The sequence below is a fragment of the Ornithorhynchus anatinus genome, chromosome 4 (genome assembly GCF_004115215.2).
Source record: "Ornithorhynchus anatinus isolate Pmale09 chromosome 4, mOrnAna1.pri.v4, whole genome shotgun sequence".
Taxonomy (NCBI): Eukaryota; Metazoa; Chordata; class Mammalia; order Monotremata; family Ornithorhynchidae; genus Ornithorhynchus; species Ornithorhynchus anatinus.
In genome coordinates this window covers 66,687,297-66,708,568 of record NC_041731.1, presented here as the reverse complement: position 1 = coordinate 66,708,568, position 21,272 = coordinate 66,687,297, and the positions used below count along the sequence as shown (strand labels likewise).

The 21,272-nt window shown below is 43.9% G+C and overlaps 1 non-coding gene across 1 annotated transcript; it reads right to left on the bottom strand.

Moving 5' to 3' along the window:
* Nucleotides 1–460: 460 nt before the first annotated feature.
* On the bottom strand, nt 461–593 carry LOC114811607. The gene has a single exon (XR_003759303.1). It is a non-coding gene; the product is annotated as a small nucleolar RNA SNORA7 (small nucleolar RNA).
* Between the last annotated feature and the right edge of the window lie 20,679 nt (nt 594–21,272).

The window sequence follows — 21,272 nt, the reverse complement described above, 5'->3', positions numbered from 1 at the left end:
TCTGATAGCTTTTCCCCCTCTGTCTTCAAACATGTTCATGTCTCCATTATCCTAAAAATGGAATTATTTTAATTCTACTGCACCCTCAGCTATCATCCAATATCCCTCCTCAGAGTCCTCAAAGACGACGTATATACCCACTGTCTCCACTTTCTTTGCTAACTCCCTTCTTGACCATTTAGTATTCAGTTTCCTCCCAGACAGCTCTCTCCAGAATCAGCAGTTATCTTTTTGTTGTTGTTGTTGGCTTATGCTGTCATTTCTGACCCATAGTGATGCCATGGACACATCTCTCCCAGAATGTCCCTCCTCCATCTGCAATCGTTCTGGCAGTTTATCCATAGAGTTTTCTTGGTAAAAATATAGAAGTGGTTTACCATTGCCTTCTTCCACATAGTAAACCTGATTCTCCACCCTTGACTCTCTCCCATGCCACTGCTGCCCAGCCTAGTGAATTTTGACTTATAGCAGACTGTCTTCCACTCACTAGCCACTGCCCAAGCTAGGAATGGAAATGCCTCTGCTTGACTTTCCCTTCCATGGTCAAGACTGGTAGAGTACTGGAAACTCTCCAGGTGCAACCCTGAGAGGTGACCAGTTACCAACTTGTTCCAAAATCTAACAGAATACTACTCTGTCTTAATTATCCTCAACCGCTCAGCTACTTGTAACAATGTGAACCAATCCATTCTCCTGGAAGTACTATCTAGTCTTTGTCTAAAAGACACAGTTCTCTCCTGGTTCTCCTCTTACCTCTCTGGCCATTCCTTCTCTGCCCGTTTTGAAAACATTTCCTTTTCCTTGCATCCCACAGTTATGGGAGTCCCTCAGGTTTCCCCCCTTACCTTTTTTTCAATGATATTTGTTAAGTGCTTACTATGTGCTGGGCACTGTATTAAGCACTGGGGAAGATTACAAGATAATCAGGTTGGGCATTGTCCGTGTTCCATATGGATCTCCTATAATCCCCATTTTACATATGGAGTGACTGAGGCCCAGAGAAGTTAACTGACTTAGCCAAGGTCACACAGCAGATAAGTAGAAGACCCAGGATTAGAATCCAGGTCTTCTGACTTATAGGCCTGTGCTCTTTCTTATAGGTCACACTTCACCCACTCCCTTTTCCTTACTGATGTTCTCCCTAAAAGTAACAATGCTACCCCATCATTTTTCTAAAACATCCTTCTGCATACAATTTCCCATGCCTCAGACACCTCCAATGTGTATCTGTTCCTTTCTTCATCAAGCAGAATCAGTCAATCAAACAAATCACTGGTATTCACGGAGCATTTATTGTATGCAGCACTGTACTGGTCACTTGGGAGAGTACAACATAATTGGTAGACATGATCCCTTCCCCTCAAGCAACTTATGGTGTACTGGGGGAGAAAAAGAATGAAATGAATTCAACATAAGGGAAGCAACAGACTATAAGAATATGCACATAAATGCCGTGGAAGTAGGGAAGGGATGAGTATCAAAGTGCTCGCCAATTTGGGTGCAAATGCATAGATACTGCAGAAGGGAGGGAGATGAAAGGTTAATCAGGAAAATCGGTTAATCAAGAAAATCTTCCTGAAGGAGCTTTGATTTTAGTAGGACTTTGAAGATGGGGAGAGTGGTGTCTGCTGGATATGGATAGGGAAGGAGTTCCAAGCAGGAGAGAGGGTGTGAGCCAGAGTTTGGAAGAGCAAGGTAAGGTGGAAGCATAGTAAATAGATTGATGTTAGAGGATCAAAACATGTGTTGGCCTCTGACCACCGGTTTTCAGGCATGCCATTAGGTTTCTTTTCCCACTCTTCTCCCACCATATCTCAGCTCACATTCTTGGTTCTTCTCAAGCTATTCTATTCATTGGAACTTATTCTCATCTCTCAACAATGTGCTGGCCTGAACATCCTCCCACTTCAAATCCAACAAACCATAGCTTTTCCCATCTTTAAAGCCCTTCTGAAATTACATTTCCTCTGAAACACCATCCTGAATAGTGTTTAGTTTATATCACCCTCTACTGCTTCTTCAGCTCTTCTGTACCTCCTAAGCACCAATGTACTTACAACTGCCCATAATACTTACATATGTGTCTTTTATACCATATTACTTAAGCACTAACTCGTGGACATATCCTTTTTTACTTCTTTTTCTAGTCAGCAAATTATTTTAGCATCTGTTCTCCCCCTCTACATTGCAAACTCCTTGAGGTCAAAGATCATGTCTAGTTATTTTATTTCAGTCTTCCTAGGGCTTAGTTCAGTCAATAAATCTTATCAATTGGTTGCTTATCACAATTCTCCCTTTCAGTGTGACTCCATGCTTATGTCCCATCGTTGGAAGGTGTTAGGTATTTAGCTGTTGCAGTGAAGAAACTTAACAGCTCCCTGGTGACCTGAAAGAGTTATTGTTCTTTTGTCTGCCCCTGATTTACTCCTGAAGAAGAACTTGGACATGGGAGGAATTGGGCTCACAAACTGAAATACTCCCAGGGCCTAGTAATGCAGGGACCATTAATTTCATTGCAAAAGTGTATGCTCATTGTGTGCAACAGAGCACTCAGTGACTCCCTAATGGTCCCAGAGAGTTACTACTTTGTCCATCGTGCCTGACTTACTACCAGGGAGTTGAATTTAGATTCTGAGAGAATCAGGATCAATACTATTAAAATAGAACATGTCTTAATGCCTCATTACCCCAAGACCAGTGCTTTTTAAAGTTTATGGCTTGTATACCTTGCTGGGTGGAAAACAATACTACGTACCATAAATACATCTTTAAAACACTCAATCCCCTTGGCCCCTCCTGCCTCACCTAACTTCTCTCTTCCTACAACCAAATTCGTGAAGCGTTCCATATTTTTATTCTCGGTCTCCTACGCTGGAGCCTCCTCCCCCTCCCATCCTTTAACTGTTGAAGTTCCTCAAGGGTCAGTTCTTGGCCCTCTTCTGTTCTCCATTTACACTCACTCCCTCGGTGAACTCATCCGCTCTCACGGCTTTGACTACCATCTCTACGCAGATGACATGCAGATCTACATCTCCGCCCCTGTCCTCTCCCCCTCCCTTCAGGCTCGCATCTCCTCCTGCCTCCGGGACGTCTCCACCTGGATGTCGGCCCGCCACCTAAAACTCAACATGAGCAAGACTGAGGTCCTCATCTTCCCTCCCAAGCCCGGTCCGCTCCCAGACTTCTCCATCACCGTGGATGGCACGACCATCCTTCCCGTCCCGCAGGCCTGCAATCTCGGTGTCATCCTTGACTCGTCCCTCTCGTTCACCCCACACATCCTATCCGTTACCAAGACCTGCCGGTTTCACCTCTACAATATCGCCAAGATCCGCCCTTTCCTCTCCACCCAAACGGCTACCTTACTATTACGGGCTCTCGTTATATCGCAGCTAGACTACTGTGTCAGCCTTCTCTCTGACCTCCCTTCCTCCTCTCTCGCCCCGCTCCGGTCTATTCTTCACTCCGCTGCCCGGCTCATCTTCCTGCAGAAACGATCTGGGCATGTCACTCCCCTTCTTAAACAACTCCAGTGGTTGCCTATCGACCTCCGCTCCAAACAAAAACTCCTCACTCTAGGCTTCAAGGCTCTCTATCACCTTGCCCCTTCCTACCTCTCCTCCCTTCTCTCTTTCTACCGCCCACCCCGCATGCTCCGCTCCTCTGCCGCCCACCTCCTCGCCGTCCCTCGGTCTCGCCTATCCCGCCGTCGACCCCTGGGTCACGTCCTCCTGCGGTCCTGGAACGCCCTCCCTCCTCACCTCCGCCAAACTGATTCTCTTTCCCTCTTCAAAACCTTACTTAAAAATCACCTCCTCCAAGAGGCGTTCCCAGACTGAGCTCCTCTTCCCCCTCTACTCCCTCTGCCATCCCCCCTTTACCTCTCCGCAGCTAAAGCCTCATTTTCCCCTTTTCCCTCTGCTCCTCCACCTCTCCCTTCCCATCCCCACAGCACTGTACTTGTCCGCTCAACTGTATATATTTTCGTTACCCTATTTATTTTGTTAATGAATTGTACATCGCCTTGATTCTATTTAGTTGCCATTGTTTTTACGAGATGTTCTTCCCCTTGACGCTGTTTAGTGCCATTGTTCTTGTCTGTCCGTCTCCCCCGATTAGACTGTAAGCCCGTCAAACGGCAGGGACTGTCTCTATCTGTTGCCGACTTGTTCATCCCAAGCGCTTAGTACAGTGCTCTGCACATAGTAAGCGCTCAATAAATACTATTGAATGAATGAATGAATGAATACAACCCAGGCCACATACTTCACTCGTTTATTACCAAACTTCTCACTGTGCCTCGATCTCGTCTACCTCTCTGCCAACCTCTTGCCCACCTCCTGGCTCTGGTCTGGAATGCCCTCCCTCTTCATATCTGACAGACATTACTCTCCTTTCCTTCAAAGCCTTATTGAAGGTGCATTTCCTTCAAGAGGTCTTCGCTGACTAAGTTCTTTTTCTTCTTCTCCACGTCTTTCTGTATCATCTTGACTTGCTCCCTTTAGTCATTCCCCCTCTCAGCCCCAGAGAACTTATGAACATACCTGTAATTTTATTCATTTATATTAATGTCTGCTTCCCTTTCTAGAGTTTGACTGTTGTGGGCAGTGAATGTGTCTTGTCTACTGGTATATTGTACTCTTCCAAGGACTTAGTACAGTGCTCTGCACACAGTAAGTGCTCAATAAATATGACTGACTGACTTACCAACTGAGAAGTTTCATCAACTTCACTTATGATCCAGGCAAGACAGGATCATCAACAATGAGGACCTGGTCACGCTCGGCTCCCCAGCACTGAAGCAGTGATCATAGCAACAGACCTTCACTGAGCAGTATATGTGAGGAGAGTGGATAAGAGCAGGATACCCCAACAGCTGTCCTATGGTGAATGAAAGGGAACACACATAAGCAAGTAGAGTAGAATACGTGTTATGAAGATACTGAGAAGCATAGTTTCAAATATTGTGTCATAGCAACAGACCACTGGGAGACAACTGGCAGCCGACAATTGGCAGCAAGTTTGCTCAACCTCAAATCAGGAGAGGGATTTTTCTCCTGGGACAAACACTGGTGAATAAGAAGTATCTATGAAATCAGTCACAGGAGCTGCAAGTGGCAAATGCATTACTGAGTCAAAATATCATGTTTACAAGCACGTAAGGTGGAAGGATACTTATCATAGTTTTTTTTTCAGAAACATACATTCACATGCATGCATACACATACATACAGAGACTGCTAGGATCAGTAGCACCAAAGAATTAAGGTGAGCTATATGTATGTTTCCCTAACTTTAGTCCAAATGTCCAGAGAGAAAATTAAAAGATCTAATAAATATGAGTTGCTTTATTTTTGCTTTCCCTTGAGGTGACTAGTATAGATTTACAGATATGGAAAAAAAATTATTCTGCCCTTCTTCAATTAACTATTTAGCCTAAATCTGCACCACTAACTGTACCAATATTCAAAAGGTAAATAGCTATATCATTTCAAATAGCACTGACAACATTTTTTCATACTTATTCTTACTTATTCATATTAATGTCTGTCTCCCCCTCTAGACTAAGCTCATTATGAGCACAGAACATGTCTGCTAATTCTGATGTATTATACTCTCCTATGTGCTTAGTACAGTTGTCTGCAAATAGTAAGCATTCAATAAATATGATTGATTGATAATATCCTCTACCCAGCAGTAATTCAAAGCACCTTCTTACCTATCTTTGTATGAAGTTTGCTTTAAATTGAATGTTCCCTCTGGGCCATCTCCCTTCCCTGCATGTGGTTTTTCCACACTTCCATTTGTTTCCATTTTGCCTAATACAGTAGGTTACAATATTACTTTCCTGGATTTGCCAGACCTCTTTAAGAAAACATCAATTCCACCTTCAATACTTGCTCTTTGAAAGCATCCCTTCAGCTGTGCATTCCAGACTTTAACTGGGGGTTACTAGGAGAGACCGAATGTGGCACATCTCACATCACAGTCTTCTGGATTTTCCTGATTTTAAACTAAATTTTAAAACGAGTCATTTCAGTCACCTTTTTTTTTCCAAGCCAGGTGATAATTAACTGGTAACATAAAATCTACAAAGAGCCTCTCTGCCCTGGGGCAATTCATTTTACATTTTATAAAAATAGCCTCTATGCCCTGCACTGGGGCAGCTTTGGTTCTAATACCAATATTTTCTCTGAAATCAAAATCTGGCATCTCTCATCAAATCTCAAACTGCATAACAAACAAGATGAAAACTGATATTTTGTTAAAAGACACTACTTAGAAGGAAATATGACTGCCTTCTTGCTGAGAGGGCACAAGAAGCCACTAAAGCCTCAGCCTCACATTCCCAGTATCCTCCTACATTGGAGCTGTGGGTCAGAAAAGAGGTGTTTGAGTTTATATTTTTCCAATTTAGGCTTCAATTGCTCTCACCTTTCTCCTCACAGTGACTGTGAAAGTGTGAAATTAAAAGTCATCTACACAACCAATATTTAAGGAATTCTGTTAACAAAATTTCCTAAAATTACCAACTTTTTTCACATACCTTAATTATATCTTACTATTCCGGAGAAAAACATTAAAGTCCAAACATTCAGAAGATATGTTTACCAAAGTTATCCATGATTGTACCATCATCCAGAACTAAAATGGAAGATTGTGAAGATTTGAAAGAGAAATCCTACTCTTATTCTGTTCCTATTCATTGCTACTCCCATTGTACCTAATCTTCTCTCAGGTTTTCAAATATTACATATTAAAGAGAAAGCAGTCATTTTATTAGGGCATAATCCAATTAGACTGTAAGCCCGTCAATGGGCAGGGACTGTCTCTATCTGTTGCCGATTTGTACATTCCAAGCACTTAGTACAGTGCTCTGCACATAGTAAGTGTTCAATAAATACTATTGAATGAATGAATGAATAATCCATCAAAAGCTTTTGATCAAGTTGCTTGAAGTTCTAGAATGCAGCACAGCTTTCTGTTTTATATATTGATATATAAAACTCGTGGCACCTAAAGGGCATTATATAAAGTTAGTTTCTATAATAATAATAATAATAATAATTGTTAAGTGCTTACTGTGTGTCAAGCACTATTCTAAGCATGGGGATAGATATAAGATAATGAAGTTGGATATAGTCTCTGTCTCATATGGACTTACGGTCTAGGTAAGAGGGAGTAGGATTGAATACCTATTTTACAGATGAGGAAACTGAAGCACAGAGACATTAAATGACCTGTCCAAGGTCACACAGAAGTCAAGTGATGGAGATGGGATTAGAATCCAGGTCCTTTTACTCTCAGACCCATGGTTTTTATGCTGTTACACTGCTTCTCATATTCGTACATTTTGCAGTGTTACTGCTATTGCAGTTACAGAACTTGGAATTATTCTTTCCACCATATACACTGATTCAGAGGATTTAGTATCTCAATCATTGAAAATTACCTAGAGTTGCGTTTTTTACATACAAGTTGCCAGTCCAAGTGAAATGTTTGCTCCCAAAAGCCTATAAAACCTTCTTAGAGACCTTTATTCAGAACACTGCCCACCTTGCCTGTAGAGTGATGTTTGCCTATTGATTTTTGCCCTCAATGAAGTGCTAATAAAGGCCCACAATCTAATATAAAGCACTTAGACTTTTTTATGGTATTTGTTAAGCACTTACTATGTGACAGGCACTATATGAGTGCTGGGGTATTCATTCATTCATTCAATAGTATTTATTGTGCACTTACTATGTGCAGAACACTGTACTAAGCGCTTGGAATGTACAGATCGGCAACAGATAGAAACAGTCCCTACCTTCTGACGGGATTACAGTCTAATCGGGGGAGACAGGCAGACAAGAACAATGGCAATAAATAGAGTCAAGGGGAAGAACATCTCATAAAAACAATGGCAAATAAATAGAATCAGGGTGATGTACATCTCATTAAACAAAATAAATAGGGTGATGAAGATATATACAGTTGAGCGGACGAGTACAGTGCTGAGGGGGTGGGACGGGAGAGGGAGAGGAGCAGAGGGAAATGGGGGGAGAAGAGGGTTTAGCTGCGGAGAGGTGAAGGGGGGGTAGAGGGAGCAGAGGGCAAAAAAGGGGGAGCTCAGTCTGGGAAGACCTCTTGGAGGAGGTAAGCTTTAAGTAGGGATTTGAAGAGGGGAAGAGAATTAGATTGTCGGAGGTGAGGAGGGAGGGCATTCCGGACCGCAGGAGGATGTGGCCCAGGGGTCGATGGCGGGATAGGCGAGACCAAGGGACGGTGAGGAGGTGGGCGGCAGAGGAGCGGAACGTGCGGGGTGGGTGTTAGAAAGAGAGAAGGGAGGAGAGGTAGGAAGGGGCAAGGTGATGGAGAGCCTTGAAGCCTAGAGTGAGGAGTTTTTGTTTGGAGCGGAGGTTGACAGACAACCACTGGAGGTTTTTAAGAAGGGGAGTGACATGCCCAGAGCATTTCTGCAGGAAGATGAGCAGGGCAGAGGAGTGAAGAATAGACTGGAGCAGGGCAAGAGAGGAGGAAGGGAGATCAGAGAGAAGGCTGACACAGTAGTCTAGCCGGGATATTACAAGAGCCCGTAGCAGTAAGGTAGCCGTTTGGGTGGAGAGGAAAGGGCGGATCTTGGTGATATTATAAAGGTGAGACCGGCAGGTCTTGGTAACGGATCAGATGTGCGGGGTGAACGAGAGAGACGAGTCAAAGATGACACCGAGGTTGTGGGCCTGAGAGACGGGAAGGATGGTTGTACCATCTACGGTGATAGGGAAGTCTGGGAGAGGACCGGGCTTGGGAGGGAAGATGAGGAGCTCAGTCTTGCTCATGTTGAGTTTTAGGTGGCGGGCCGACATCCAGTGGAGACGTCCTGGAGGCAGGAGGAGATGCGACCCTGAAGGGAGGGGGAGAGGACGGGGCAGAGATGTAGATCTGCGTGTCATCTGCGTAGAGATGGTAGTTGAAGCCATGAGAGCGAATTGAGTTCACCAAGAGAGTGAGTGTAAATGGAGAACAGAAGAGGGCCAAGAACTGACCCTTGAGGAACTCCAACAGTTAAAGGATGGGAGGGGGAGGAGGTGCCTGCGAAGGAGACCGAGAATGACCGGCCAGAGAGATAAGAGGAGAACCAAGGAGAGGACGGAGTCCGTGAAGCCAAGGTGAGATAAGGTGTGGAGGAGAAGGGGATGGTCGACAGTGTCAAAGGCAGCTGAGAGGTCAGAGCTAATCACAGTCTTAATCCCCATTTTACAGATGAGATAACTGAGTCAAAGAGAAGTCAAGTGACTTGTCCCAAGTCACACAGTGGACAAGTGGTGGAGCCCAGAGTAGAACCTAGGTCTTTCTGACTCTCAGGCCACTACTCTATCCACTCGGCCATGCTGTTTCTGAGGAAATTTTTTGAGGAATGTTCAATTTCCATCATTCAAGCTACTATACAAAGTCAAAGGGAAATGGATAGGTGCACCTCTGATATCTAGGTGAATACACCTCATTTATTTAATTTCTTTAAGGTTTCCTCAAGATAGAAGCTGAAGCCCAAGGGGAACTGTGGTTTCAACTGTAATGTATGTATGGTTGGAGGAGAAAGGCAACAGCTGCAATTAAGCCAGTATTAGCCAATGGAGTGAGAAGCTCAAGTAGATGTTTAGTCTTTTGATTTCCAGTTCCATGGAAACTGCATTTAGGAATCTGAAAATTCAACATCTCCAAGAATAATAGAGGATGCAGCTTCCACTTCTTATTTTTGAGATTTGTTTGTCAAGGTTTAAACACTAAAAACAACTATCTCTTCCAAATTAAGGTTTTTCAGTAATTTTAAATGTAAATCTGTGTCCTTCCCTATGGTCCCCAATTTGATAATAATTTTTACAATTATTTTATAAAGTCACTTTAGTCTGATTAACATACACTTTAAAATCATTTGGCACATTCACATAATAATAATAATAGCATTTGTTAAGTGCTTACTATGTGCAAAGCACTGTTCTAAGTGCTGGGGGGGATACAAGGTGATCAGGTTGTCCCACATTGGCTCACAGTCTTAATCCCCATTTTACAGATGAGGTAACTGAGGCATAGAGAAGTTAAGTGACTTGTCCGAAGTCATGTTCAGCAACAGAAATAACCGATTGTTCTTTCTAGGTACCAAGACTACTTAAGGGTAGAAAAGGGCTTGGATAAATTCATATTATTGCCCTGAAGGAACATAATCCATAATGAATTCCAAAAGAGGGATTGGCGAGTGGAAATGAGGATCTGAGGAAAATTCTGAATAGGTTATAATTTCTGTGGCAAATGAACTCTATTCCAAATCACAGGGTGGATCATTAACTAATAAAAGGAAAGCACAAAATATTATTTAATATGAGGCATTGTGCAGTGACAAGCAAGCTGAATAAAGCAATATGTACTTGGCTTCCATCAACAAAATCTTATTTTGGAAGATGCTTCTTGGCCCTCCCTAGTAGCCACTAAACATCTTTTATTTGAACATGATGTCAGTGATGGCCCAGACATTTTGCTATTCTGAGAAATCAGCATCTCATAAATCAAAACCAAACTCAAGAATAAACCTTTTTTTTTTTTACATAGAACACACTTTAAAAGAAATGTCATGAACTTGAGCAATCATAAAAATTAAATAGAATTCTACTGGAATAAAATTTCAGTAGAATGCACTGAGAGCTGAAATCCAAAGGAAAATTCATTTTTTTATGGTAGAGTTCATTTTCTCATTTCCACCCATATTGAACACATTTTTCTGAAAGTTTTGTAGTCCTAGCTGTTCCTTACATAACTTTCATTCATTTATTTAATTGTATTTAGTGAGTGCTTACTGTGGACAAAGCACAGTGGTCAGTGCTTGGGAGAGTACAATATAGCTATAAACAGATACCTTCCCTGCCCACAGTGAGGTCACAATCTAAAGGGAGAGACAGACATTAATACAAATGAATAAATTATAAATATATACATAAGTCCCATGGGGCTGGCACTGTCTGGCTAGCTGTCCTTCTTCCTGCCTGGAACTTTCTTCTCTTTCAAACCTATCAATTTGCCCAGTCATCCAATCAATGCACATATTAAACACCTACGTAGAAGCAGTGTGGCTTAACTGCTAGAGCTCGGGCCTGGGAGCCCGTCATTGGGCAGGGATTGTCTCTATCTGTTGCCAAATTGTACATTCCAAGTGCTTAGTACAGTGCTCTGCACCCCAAGAACCCCCTCCCCTACTTTCCCATCCTTCCCTGCAGTATCCTCAGAGGAGATCTCCTCCCTCCTCGCAAGCGCCACCCCCTCCACCTGCGCCTCGGACCCCATTCCCTCTCACCTTCTTAAAACCATCGCCCCTGCCCTCCTACCTTCCTTAACTTCTATTTTTAACCACTCAATCTCCAAGGGCTCCTTCCCCTCTGCCTTCAAACATGCCCACGTCTCCCCCATCCTAAAAAAACCCGCTCTTGACCCCACTTCCCCCTCCAGTTATCGTCCTATCTCCCTACTACCCTTCCTTTCCAAAATCCTAGAACGAGTCGTCTACAATCGATGCCTAGAATTCCTTAACTCCCATTCTCTCCTAGACCCCCTCCAATCTGGCTTCCGTCCCCTCCACTCTACCGAGACTGCTCTCTCTAAGGTCACCCATGACCTCCTTCTTGCCAAATCCAATGGCTCCTACTCCATTCTGATCCTCCTTGACCTCTCTGCTGCCTTTGACACTGTCGACCATCCCCTCCTCCTCCATTCCTTATCTCACCTTGGCTTCACGGACTCTGTCCTCTCCTGGTTCTCCTCTTACCTCTCTGGCCGATCATTCTCGGTCTCCTACGCTGGAGCCTCCTCCCCCTCCCATCCTTTAACTGTTGGAGTTCCTCAAGGGTCAGTTCTTGGCCCTCTTCTGTTCTCCATTTACACTCACTCCCTCGGTGAACTCATCCGCTCTCACGGCTTTGACTACCATCTCTACGCAGATGACACGCAGATCTACATCTCCGCCCCTGTCCTCTCCCCCTCCCTTCAGGCTCGCATCTCCTCCTGCCTCCGGGACGTCTCCACCTGGATGTCGGCCCGCCACCTAAAACTCAACATGAGCAAGACTGAGCTCCTCATCTTCCCTCCCAAACCCGGTCCGCTCCCAGACTTCTCTATCACCGTGGATGGCACGACCATCCTTCCCGTCCCACAGGCCCGCAATCTCGGTGTCATCCTTGACTCGTCCCTCTCGTTCACCCCACACATCCTATCCGTTACCAAGACCTGTTGGTTTCACCTCTACAATATCGCCAAGATCCGCCCTTTCCTCTCCACCCAAACGGCTACCTTACTATTACGGGCTCTCGTTATATCCCGGCTAGACTACTGTGTCAGCCTTCTCTCTGACCTCCCTTCCTCCTCTCTCGCCCCGCTCCGGTCTATTCTTCACTCCGCTGCCCGGCTCATCTTCCCGCAGAAATGATCTGGGCATGTCACTCCCCTTCTTAAACAACTCCAGTGGTTGCCTATCGACCTCCGCTCCAAACAAAAACTCCTCACTCTAGGCTTCAAGGCTCTCCATCACCTTGCCCCTTCCTACCTCTCCTCCCTTCTCTCTTTCTACCGCCCACCCCGCACGCTCCGCTCCTCTGCCGCCCACCTCCTCACCGTCCCTCGGTCTCGCCTATCCCGCCGTCGACCCCTGGGTCACGTCCTCCCGCGGTCCTGGAATGCCCTCCCTCCTCACCTCCGCCAAACTGATTCTCTTTCCCTCTTCAAAACCCTACTTAAAAATCACCTCCTCCAAGAGGCGTTCCCAGACTGAGCTCCTCTTCCCCCTCTACTCCCTCTGCCATCCCCCCTTTACCTCTCCGCAGCTAAAGCCTCATTTTCCCCTTTTCCCTCTGCTCCTCCACCTCTCCCTTCCCATCCCCACAGCACTGTACTTGTCCGCTCAACTGTATATATTTTCGTTACCCTATTTATTTTGTTAATGAATTGTACATCGCCTTGATTCTATTTAGTTGCCATTGTTTTTACGAGATGTTCTTCCCCTTGACGCTGTTTATTGCCATTGTTCTTGTCTGTCCGTCTCCCCTGATTAGACTGTAAGCCCGTCAAACGGCAGGGACTGTCTCTATCTGTTGCCGACTTGTTCATCCCAAGCGCTTAGTACAGTGCTCTGCACATAGTAAGTGCTCAATAAATACTATTGAATGAATGAATGAATGAATAGTAAGTGCTGAATAAATACTATTGAATGAATGAATGAATCTGGGTTCGAAGCCGGGCTCTGCCAAATGTCTGTCATGTAACCTTGGGCAAATTGGTTAACTTCTTTGGGCATCAGTTACCCCATCTGTAAAAAGGGGATTAAAAGTGTGAGCCCCATGTAGGACAGGAACTGTGTCCAACCCGATTAACTTGTCTCTATCCCAGTGCTTAAGAAAGGTGCTTGGCACTTAGTAAGTGCTTAAGAAGTACCATAATAATAATTATTATTATTTCTACTGTGTGCAAAGCACTATGCTAGGCCCTTGGGAAAGTACAATATAAGCAGAAGACATATTCCATCCCTCAAAGAGCTTAAAATCTAATAAGAGAGACAGTCAATAAGTAGTCATGGAGAGTGGGAGCAGGAGGAAGAGGATATGCTGCAGGGAGATATGCAGTAACAGGTAGGAATGTAGCATGGACATGGCAGGATGGTCTCTCTGACTAAAGTAGCAAATACACTTACTAAGCTTCCTCGGAGGAAATATATTTGTGTATAGAGTTCAGGCATTCGGGGATGACACACACTTAAATTCACTGTGCTCTCTCCTTCCTTCAAGGAGATTAAGTTCAAATCCACCAGACCATGTCCTTCTCCATCCTCAAAGTCCTTCTTCAAAGTTACCTAGTCCAGAAGGCATCTCTCAACTAATCCCCAATTCCCAGATCATATCATTCTATTAGCCACCCTTAGCACTCAAGTATATATCAATTTATTTATTTGTATTCTCACTTTTGTTTTGTACAAATTGTACAAACAAAATCTGTGTCTGCCCAGCTCTCCCATTAACTTGTAAACTCCTACAGAGAAGAAATTATGTCTGCTAGTCTTATTAATTATTATTATGATATTTTTATCATATTTGTTAAACTCAATGTGTTAAGCACTGCTCTAAGTGCTGGGGCATATACATGTTAATCAAGTTGGATACAGTTCCTGTCCTACTTGGGGTTCATGGTCTACTTAGGAGGGAGAACAGGCACTGAATCCCCATTTTACAGATGAGGAAACTCAGGTACTGAGAAGTTAAATGACTTTCCCAAGGTCACAGAGCAACAATTGGCAGTGTTGGGATTAGAATTCAGGTCTTCTGATTCCCAGACCCAGGCTTTTCCCTTAGTCCAGGCTGCTCCTTAGCATAGAATTTATTTAGTGTTTGCTGTGTCAAGAACACTTTATTAAGTGCTTGGGAGGGTACAGTACAATACAGTTGGTAGACATGATCCCTGCCCTCAAGGAGTTACTGTCCAGTGGGAAGGACAGAAGTTAAAATAAATGATAGAGAGAGGCAATGGGAGAGTAAAATGTTATTATATATTGTAGCTCCCAAGTAGCAACAACAATAACAGTATTAATAATTGTGATATTTGGTAAGTGCTTACTATGTACCAGGCACTGTACTAAGTGCTAGGGTAGATACAAGCTAATCAGTTTCTGTCCCACATAAGGCTCATTGTCTTAATCCCCATTTTACAGGTGAGGTAACTGACGCACAGAAAAGTAAAGTGACTTGCCAAAGTTCCTAGGAAAGTTGCCTGACCCAAAGTGCCCCCAAAATACTGATGAATATATGAAGGACTTGTGACTTACACTCCTTTGCCTTGTGATTGCTCTAATTCCATTGCTCCTGATTTATCTTAAATTCTGATTCCTCCATTTTCTCTTTCTCAGCTCTGCTTTCATTTTGCCTCTTCCCCTCATCTGTTTTGTTTTCCCTCCCTCTTTCCTCCATGCCTCACTGACCTCCGTGCCTCTGTTTCTCCCCACTTCATTCTACACTTCACTCTTCTGCCCAGATTATTTTCTAAAAAAAAACGTTCAGGCCATGTTTCCCCATTCTGCAAAGACCTCCAGGGGTTCAGACATAAACTCTTTACCCTGGGCCTTTAGGCACTCAATGAACTCACCCCCCCTACCTTATCTCACTGATTTCCTACTATAGCCCACACACCTCAATCCTCTAGCACCAGCTTGGTCAGTGTGCCTTGAATTCATCTACCTCACCAGTGACACTTTTCCCACATCCTCCTCTCCCTACAACATGAAACATGGTCAAAATGGTGAATCTTCCCTAGGAGTGCCAGTACCCCTGGAAAATTGGATATGGAATGGATGTTACCAACCACAAAGAAGCCACAGGACAGGACTGTATGCTTAACAAATACCATCATCATCATCACCATGAGCCCTTCCTTTCCCCCCCACCACATTACTTTTCATTTCAATGTCCTTCCAAATGTCTCTTCATCACCCTATTTCCTCAAGGTTGTCAAATTCCCATAAAAAACATCCTTTCCTGTGACTTCTTTGTGGTTGTAAACATCCATCCCCTATCCAATTTTCCAGGGGGTACTGGCACTCCTAGGTAAGATTCACCGCTTTGACCATGAAGGACAACTAAATTTGTATTGTCTGAGTCTGAACACACACAAGCAATAGCCCTAATATCTCTCAGTGTCAGAGACATTGCTTAAGATTTTTACACCCTGACAAGTTCCATTAAAGACTTAACAACAGATTTTCTTCTTGGGGCAGTAGCTTTTATTCTTGAATGTCATTTTTGGAAGAGTGGGAGGTTTAGTGATACATTGAGTTGGGGGGAATCATCCTAGTGTTTTCTTTTACCCTATCACTGTTTTGGGTTATTATTTAAAAGTAAAATGTACTGGGGAAATCAGCAAGAGTTGTATGGAGCAATGCTGAGGTCTAACTTACCAGAATGAAGCTGGACATAACTTTGTTTAAAAAAAAAGTATAATCCTTGAAATAGATCACATTTTATGAATTATGCAATTTGTAACTAATCATCTTCCTAGTATCTGTCCCTTCTTCCTATTTTCCTCACCCGACAAACCCATTTCTGTTTTCTTTCCTTGAATCTCTTGCTCCAGTCTAGCAAGATGACTATATCTTTTAGGGCTCAAAGACAGATGGGGATCTAGACCCGGGTCATGGGATTTTAGTTAGCATTGAAAAGATGGACTAAGCAGAAAAAACAAAAATGAAATCACAGAAAACTACCGAAGGGGGGAAAAAAGCCAGGGGTAAAAAAGATGGACAGGAGAAGGCTAAGACAGAGAAGGAAGTGGTCCCAGAGAGAGGTTTAGGAAGAGATGAACTTTTCCAGGGTGAGTGCGGGCACCCACGGGACAAGCTTCAAAGTGTAGGAACTGAGACATTGTAGCTCAGAGGCTTCTAGGGCCTTTGGCTTGAAGGGTGCACAAACACTGGCCCCAGCCTCCCTTAAGGTCTGGGTACTTATTGGAGAAGGGTCAAAGGCTCAAGTCCTGGGAGAGTACAATACAATCAATCTGTAAATCAATGGTATTTATTGAGTGCTTACTGTGTGCAGAGCACTGTAGTAAATGCTTGGCAGAGTATATTACAATGGAGTTGGTAGTCACCATCTTTTCCCTTAAGGAGCTCACACTCCGGAGGGGGAGAACCACTGTAATCTAAATTATAGATAGAGGAAGCAACAGAGTATGAGGACATGTATATAAGTCCTGTGTTGCTGGGGGTGGAGTGAGTGTCAAAGTGCTTTAAGGGTATGGAACTGGATAGAGCATGGGTCTGGGAAACAGGAGAACCTGAGTTCTAATCCTGAGTTATTTTTATTAAATTGATCTAAACTAATCGATAAATATGATTGAATGAAGGAATGACCTGAGTTCTAATCCTGACTGCCATATTGTCAGCTTTGTGACCTTGGGCAAGTCACTTCACTTCTCTGGGCCTCAGTCACCTCATCTTTAAAATAGGAATTAAGATGTGAGCCCCAAGTGGGATGGGCACTGTGTCCAAACTGATTAACTTGTATCTACCCCAGCACTTAGAACAACAGTGCTTGGCACATAGTAAGTGCTTAACAAGTACAACTCTTCATATTAAGTGCATAGATGAAGCAGAGGGCAGGGCAAATAGGGTGGGGAAATGCATCACCCTTGGGACATTCCAGCCAGAGAAAACAATTGTTGTCTCGTCCCCCTCTACTGGAGTTAAATAGGATGAAAATGGAATCATAATAAAACGACAAAAACCAGATAGAATGAGCTCCACTGTGATCACTACCAGTAGGAGGAGGGGAAGGAGAAAAGTAGAATTGCTTATCCTGCTCTCCTCCACCCCATAAAATTCCAAGCATAACAAGGACTAATGCCAATTTCACCACTGCAGTGGGGATGGAGAAGAACATAAGAAAGGATTCTGGTTTAGTGGAAAGAGCAGAGACCTGGGAATCCTGGGTTTTAATCCTGGGTCTGTCATTTGCCTGCTATGTGACCTTGGGAAATCACTTAACTTCTCTGTCTCTCATTTTCCTCATTTGTAAAATGGGGATGAAATAGTTGTTCTCTCTTCTCCTTAAACTGTGAATCCCAACTGGGACATGGAATGTGTCCTAATTAATGATCTTGTATATACCCCACTGTTTGGCCAATAGTAAGTGCTTAACAATCAATCAGTGGAATTCACTGAACACTGAGTAAGGACCGAGCACTGTACGAAAGTGTTTGGGACAATATAATACAACAGGTTGGTTGATATGATCGCTGCCCAATAGGGGCTTACTGTCTAGTGGGGGAGAGAGACATTAAAATGAATTACAAATATGCACATAAGTGCTGTGGTGCTGAGGATGGGCCATTGTACCTCTCTGGTACCTCTTTTAATTCCCTGATACTTTATTCATTTATATTAATGTCTGTTTTCCCCTCAAGACTGTAAGATCATTTTGGTCAGGGACCACGTCTACCAATTCTGTTATATTGTTCTCTCCCAAGCATTCAGTACAATACTCTGCAAACAGTAAATTATCAATAAACATAATGGATTGATTGATTGATACTCCATGAGTGGAGCAGGTAAGGTGGGGAGGGAAAGATTCAATAAACTGTATCCATTTGTATAAATGTATTATGTAAACATATATAATATATGGATTATATATAGTATATGGATTATATTATATAATATGGATTATATTATATTTGTATAAATGGATTATGTAAGATTGTATAAATATACCATCCCCTTCTCTTGGAAATGTTACCTAACCTTGGCTTCACTGAAACTGTTCTCTCCTGGTTCTCCTGATTCTATCTCTCTGGCGTTTCTCCTCAATCTCGTGGGCTCCTCCACTGCCTCACAGTCTCTAACTGTGGGACTCTCTCAGGGTTCAGTTCTGGGTCCACTTCTGTTTTCCATCTAGACCCACTCCCTTGGAAAACTCATTTGCTCGCACAGCTTCAACACCATCTCTTTGTGGTTGATTCTTAAATCTACCTCTCCAATCGTGACCTCTCTCATCCTCAAATTTCACACGTCCCTACAAGCACTCATCTTCCCACCCAAATCCTGACCTTCTCCGACTTTCCCATCACTGTGGATAAAACTACTATTCTTCCAGCCTCACATGTCTACAACCTTGGCATTATCCTCAACTCATTCATTCAACTGCATATTCAATCCGTCACAAAATACAGTTAGTTCTACCTTCCCTTCACAACTTATCTAGAATCTGCCTTTTTCCCTCCATCCAAACAGCTATTACACTGATCCAAGCACTTATTATTTCCCACCTTATGATTTCCCACCTTGACTATTACCTCAGCCTTCTCTCTGACCCCCCGTCTCTTGTCTCTCCCCTCTCCAGTTCATACTTCACTCTGCTAGCAAGATCATTTTCCCCCCAAAAAAATTCAGTCTTTGTTTCCCCACTCCTCCTAAACTTCCAATGGTTGCCCATCCACTTCCGCATTAAGCAGAAATTCCTAACCATTAGTGTTAAAGTGCTTGATCAATTCCCGTCATTCTAATTTATCTTACTTCCTGCTACAACCCAACACTAAAACTATGCTCCTCTAATGCCAGCCTACTCTCTATACTTTGATTTTATCTATTCCTCCACTAACCCCTTGTGCCCTTTCTCCCTTGGGCCTAGGGTTCCCTCCCCCTTCTTATCCAACAGTCTACCACTTTCCCCACCTTCAAAACCCTGATAAAATTAATAGCAATAACCTCCAAAAGGCCTTCCCTGACTGAGTCCTCATTCCGCTTATCCTCCTGCTCTGTGAGTCATCTATGCACATGACTGTGTACCACTTAAGTGCTTTGATGCCCATTCCAGCCCCACAGCTTGTCTTGCATTTTCTTATGCCATCGAGTCATCTTCGACCCATAGTGATGCTATTGACACATCTCTGCCAGGACGCCCCACCTCCACCTGCAATCATTCTGGTACTGTATCCATAGAGTTTTATTGGTGAAAATAAGGAAGTTGTTTACCATTGCTTCCTTCCGTGCAGTAAATTTGAGTCTTCACCCTTGATTCTCTCCCATGCTGCTGCTGCTCATCACAACATAAGCTTATACTCTACTATGTCCCAGATTTGTAATTTTAATGTGGGTCTCAAGCCACAGACTGTGGATAGGGATCACATCTACAAATTTCATCAAATTTCATCTTAGTACAGAGCTCTACAGAAAGTAGACTTAATGACTATTATAGATTGATTAATTAATGTTAATCCAGTCACTTATCCTATCCTGCCCTGATTAGTCTATCAGCCTTCTTGCTGATCTCCCTACCTCCTGTCTCTCCCCATTCCACGCTATACTTCATTCTGCTGCCCAGATCATTTCCCTACAGAGACTTTCAGACCATGTTTCTCCACTCCTCAAGAAACTCCAGTGGTTGCCCCTCTACCACTGCGTTGAAAAGAAACTCCTTTCCACTGGCTTTATTCATTCATTCAATAATATTTATTGAGCGCTTACTATGTGCAGAGCACTGTACTAAGCGCTTGGGATGAACAAGTCGGCAACAGATAGAGACAGTCCCTGCCGTTTGACGGGCTTACAGTCTAATCGGGGGAGACGGACAGACAAGAACAATGGCAATAAACAGCGTCAAGGGGAAGAACATCTCGTAAAAACAATGGCAACTAAATAGAATCAAGGGGATGTACAATTCATTAACAAAATAAATAGGGTAACGAAAATATATACAGTTGAGCGGACAAGTACAGTGCTGTGGGGATGGGAAGGGAGAGGTGGAGGAGCAAAGGGAAAAGGGGAAAATGAGGCTTTAGCTGCGGAGAGGTAAAGGGGGGATGGCAGAGGGAGTAGAGGGGGAAGAGGAGCTCAGTCTGGGAACGCCTCTTGGAGGAGGTGATTTTTAAGTAGGGTTTTGAAGAGGGAAAGAGAATCAGTTTGGCGGAGGTGAGGAGGGAGGGCATTCCAGGACCGCAGGAGGACGTGACCCAGGGGTCGACGGCGGGATAGGCGAGACCGAGGGACGGTGAGGAGGTGGGCGGCAGAGGAGCGGAGCGTGCGGGGTGGGCGGTAGAAAGAGAGAAGGGAGGAGAGGTAGGAAGGGGCAAGGTGATGGAGAGCCTCGAAGCCTAGAGTGAGGAGTTTTTGTTTGGAGCGGAGGTCGATAGGCAACCACTGGAGTTGTTTAAGAAGGGGAGTGACATGCCCAGATCGTTTCTGCAGGAAGATGAGCCGGGCAGCGGAGTGAAGAATAGACCGGAGCGGGGCGAGAGAGGAGGAAGGGAGGTCAGAGAGAAGGCTGACACAGTAGTCTAGCCGGGATATAACGAGAGCCCGTAATAGTAAGGTAGCCGTTTGGGTGGAGAGGAAAGGGCGGATCTTGGCGATATTGTAGAGGTGAAACCGGCAGGTCTTGGTAACGGATAGGATGTGTGGGGTGATAGCACTCAATCACCTTGCCCCCTCTTACCTCACCTTGCTACTTTCCTACTACAACCCAGCCTGCACACTCTGCTTCTCTAATACTAACTTTCTCACTATATCTGATCTCATCTTTCTCGCTGCATATCCTGCCTCTGGCCTGTAAGTCCTTCCCTCCTCAAATTCAAGTGATATTTATTCTTGCCTCCTTCAAAGCCTTATTGAAGGCACATCTTCTCCAAGAGGCCTTCTCTGACTAATCACTTCTTTCCTCTTCTTCCTCTCCCTTCTGTGTCACCCTGATTTGCTCCCTTCATTCATCCCCCTCCCATAG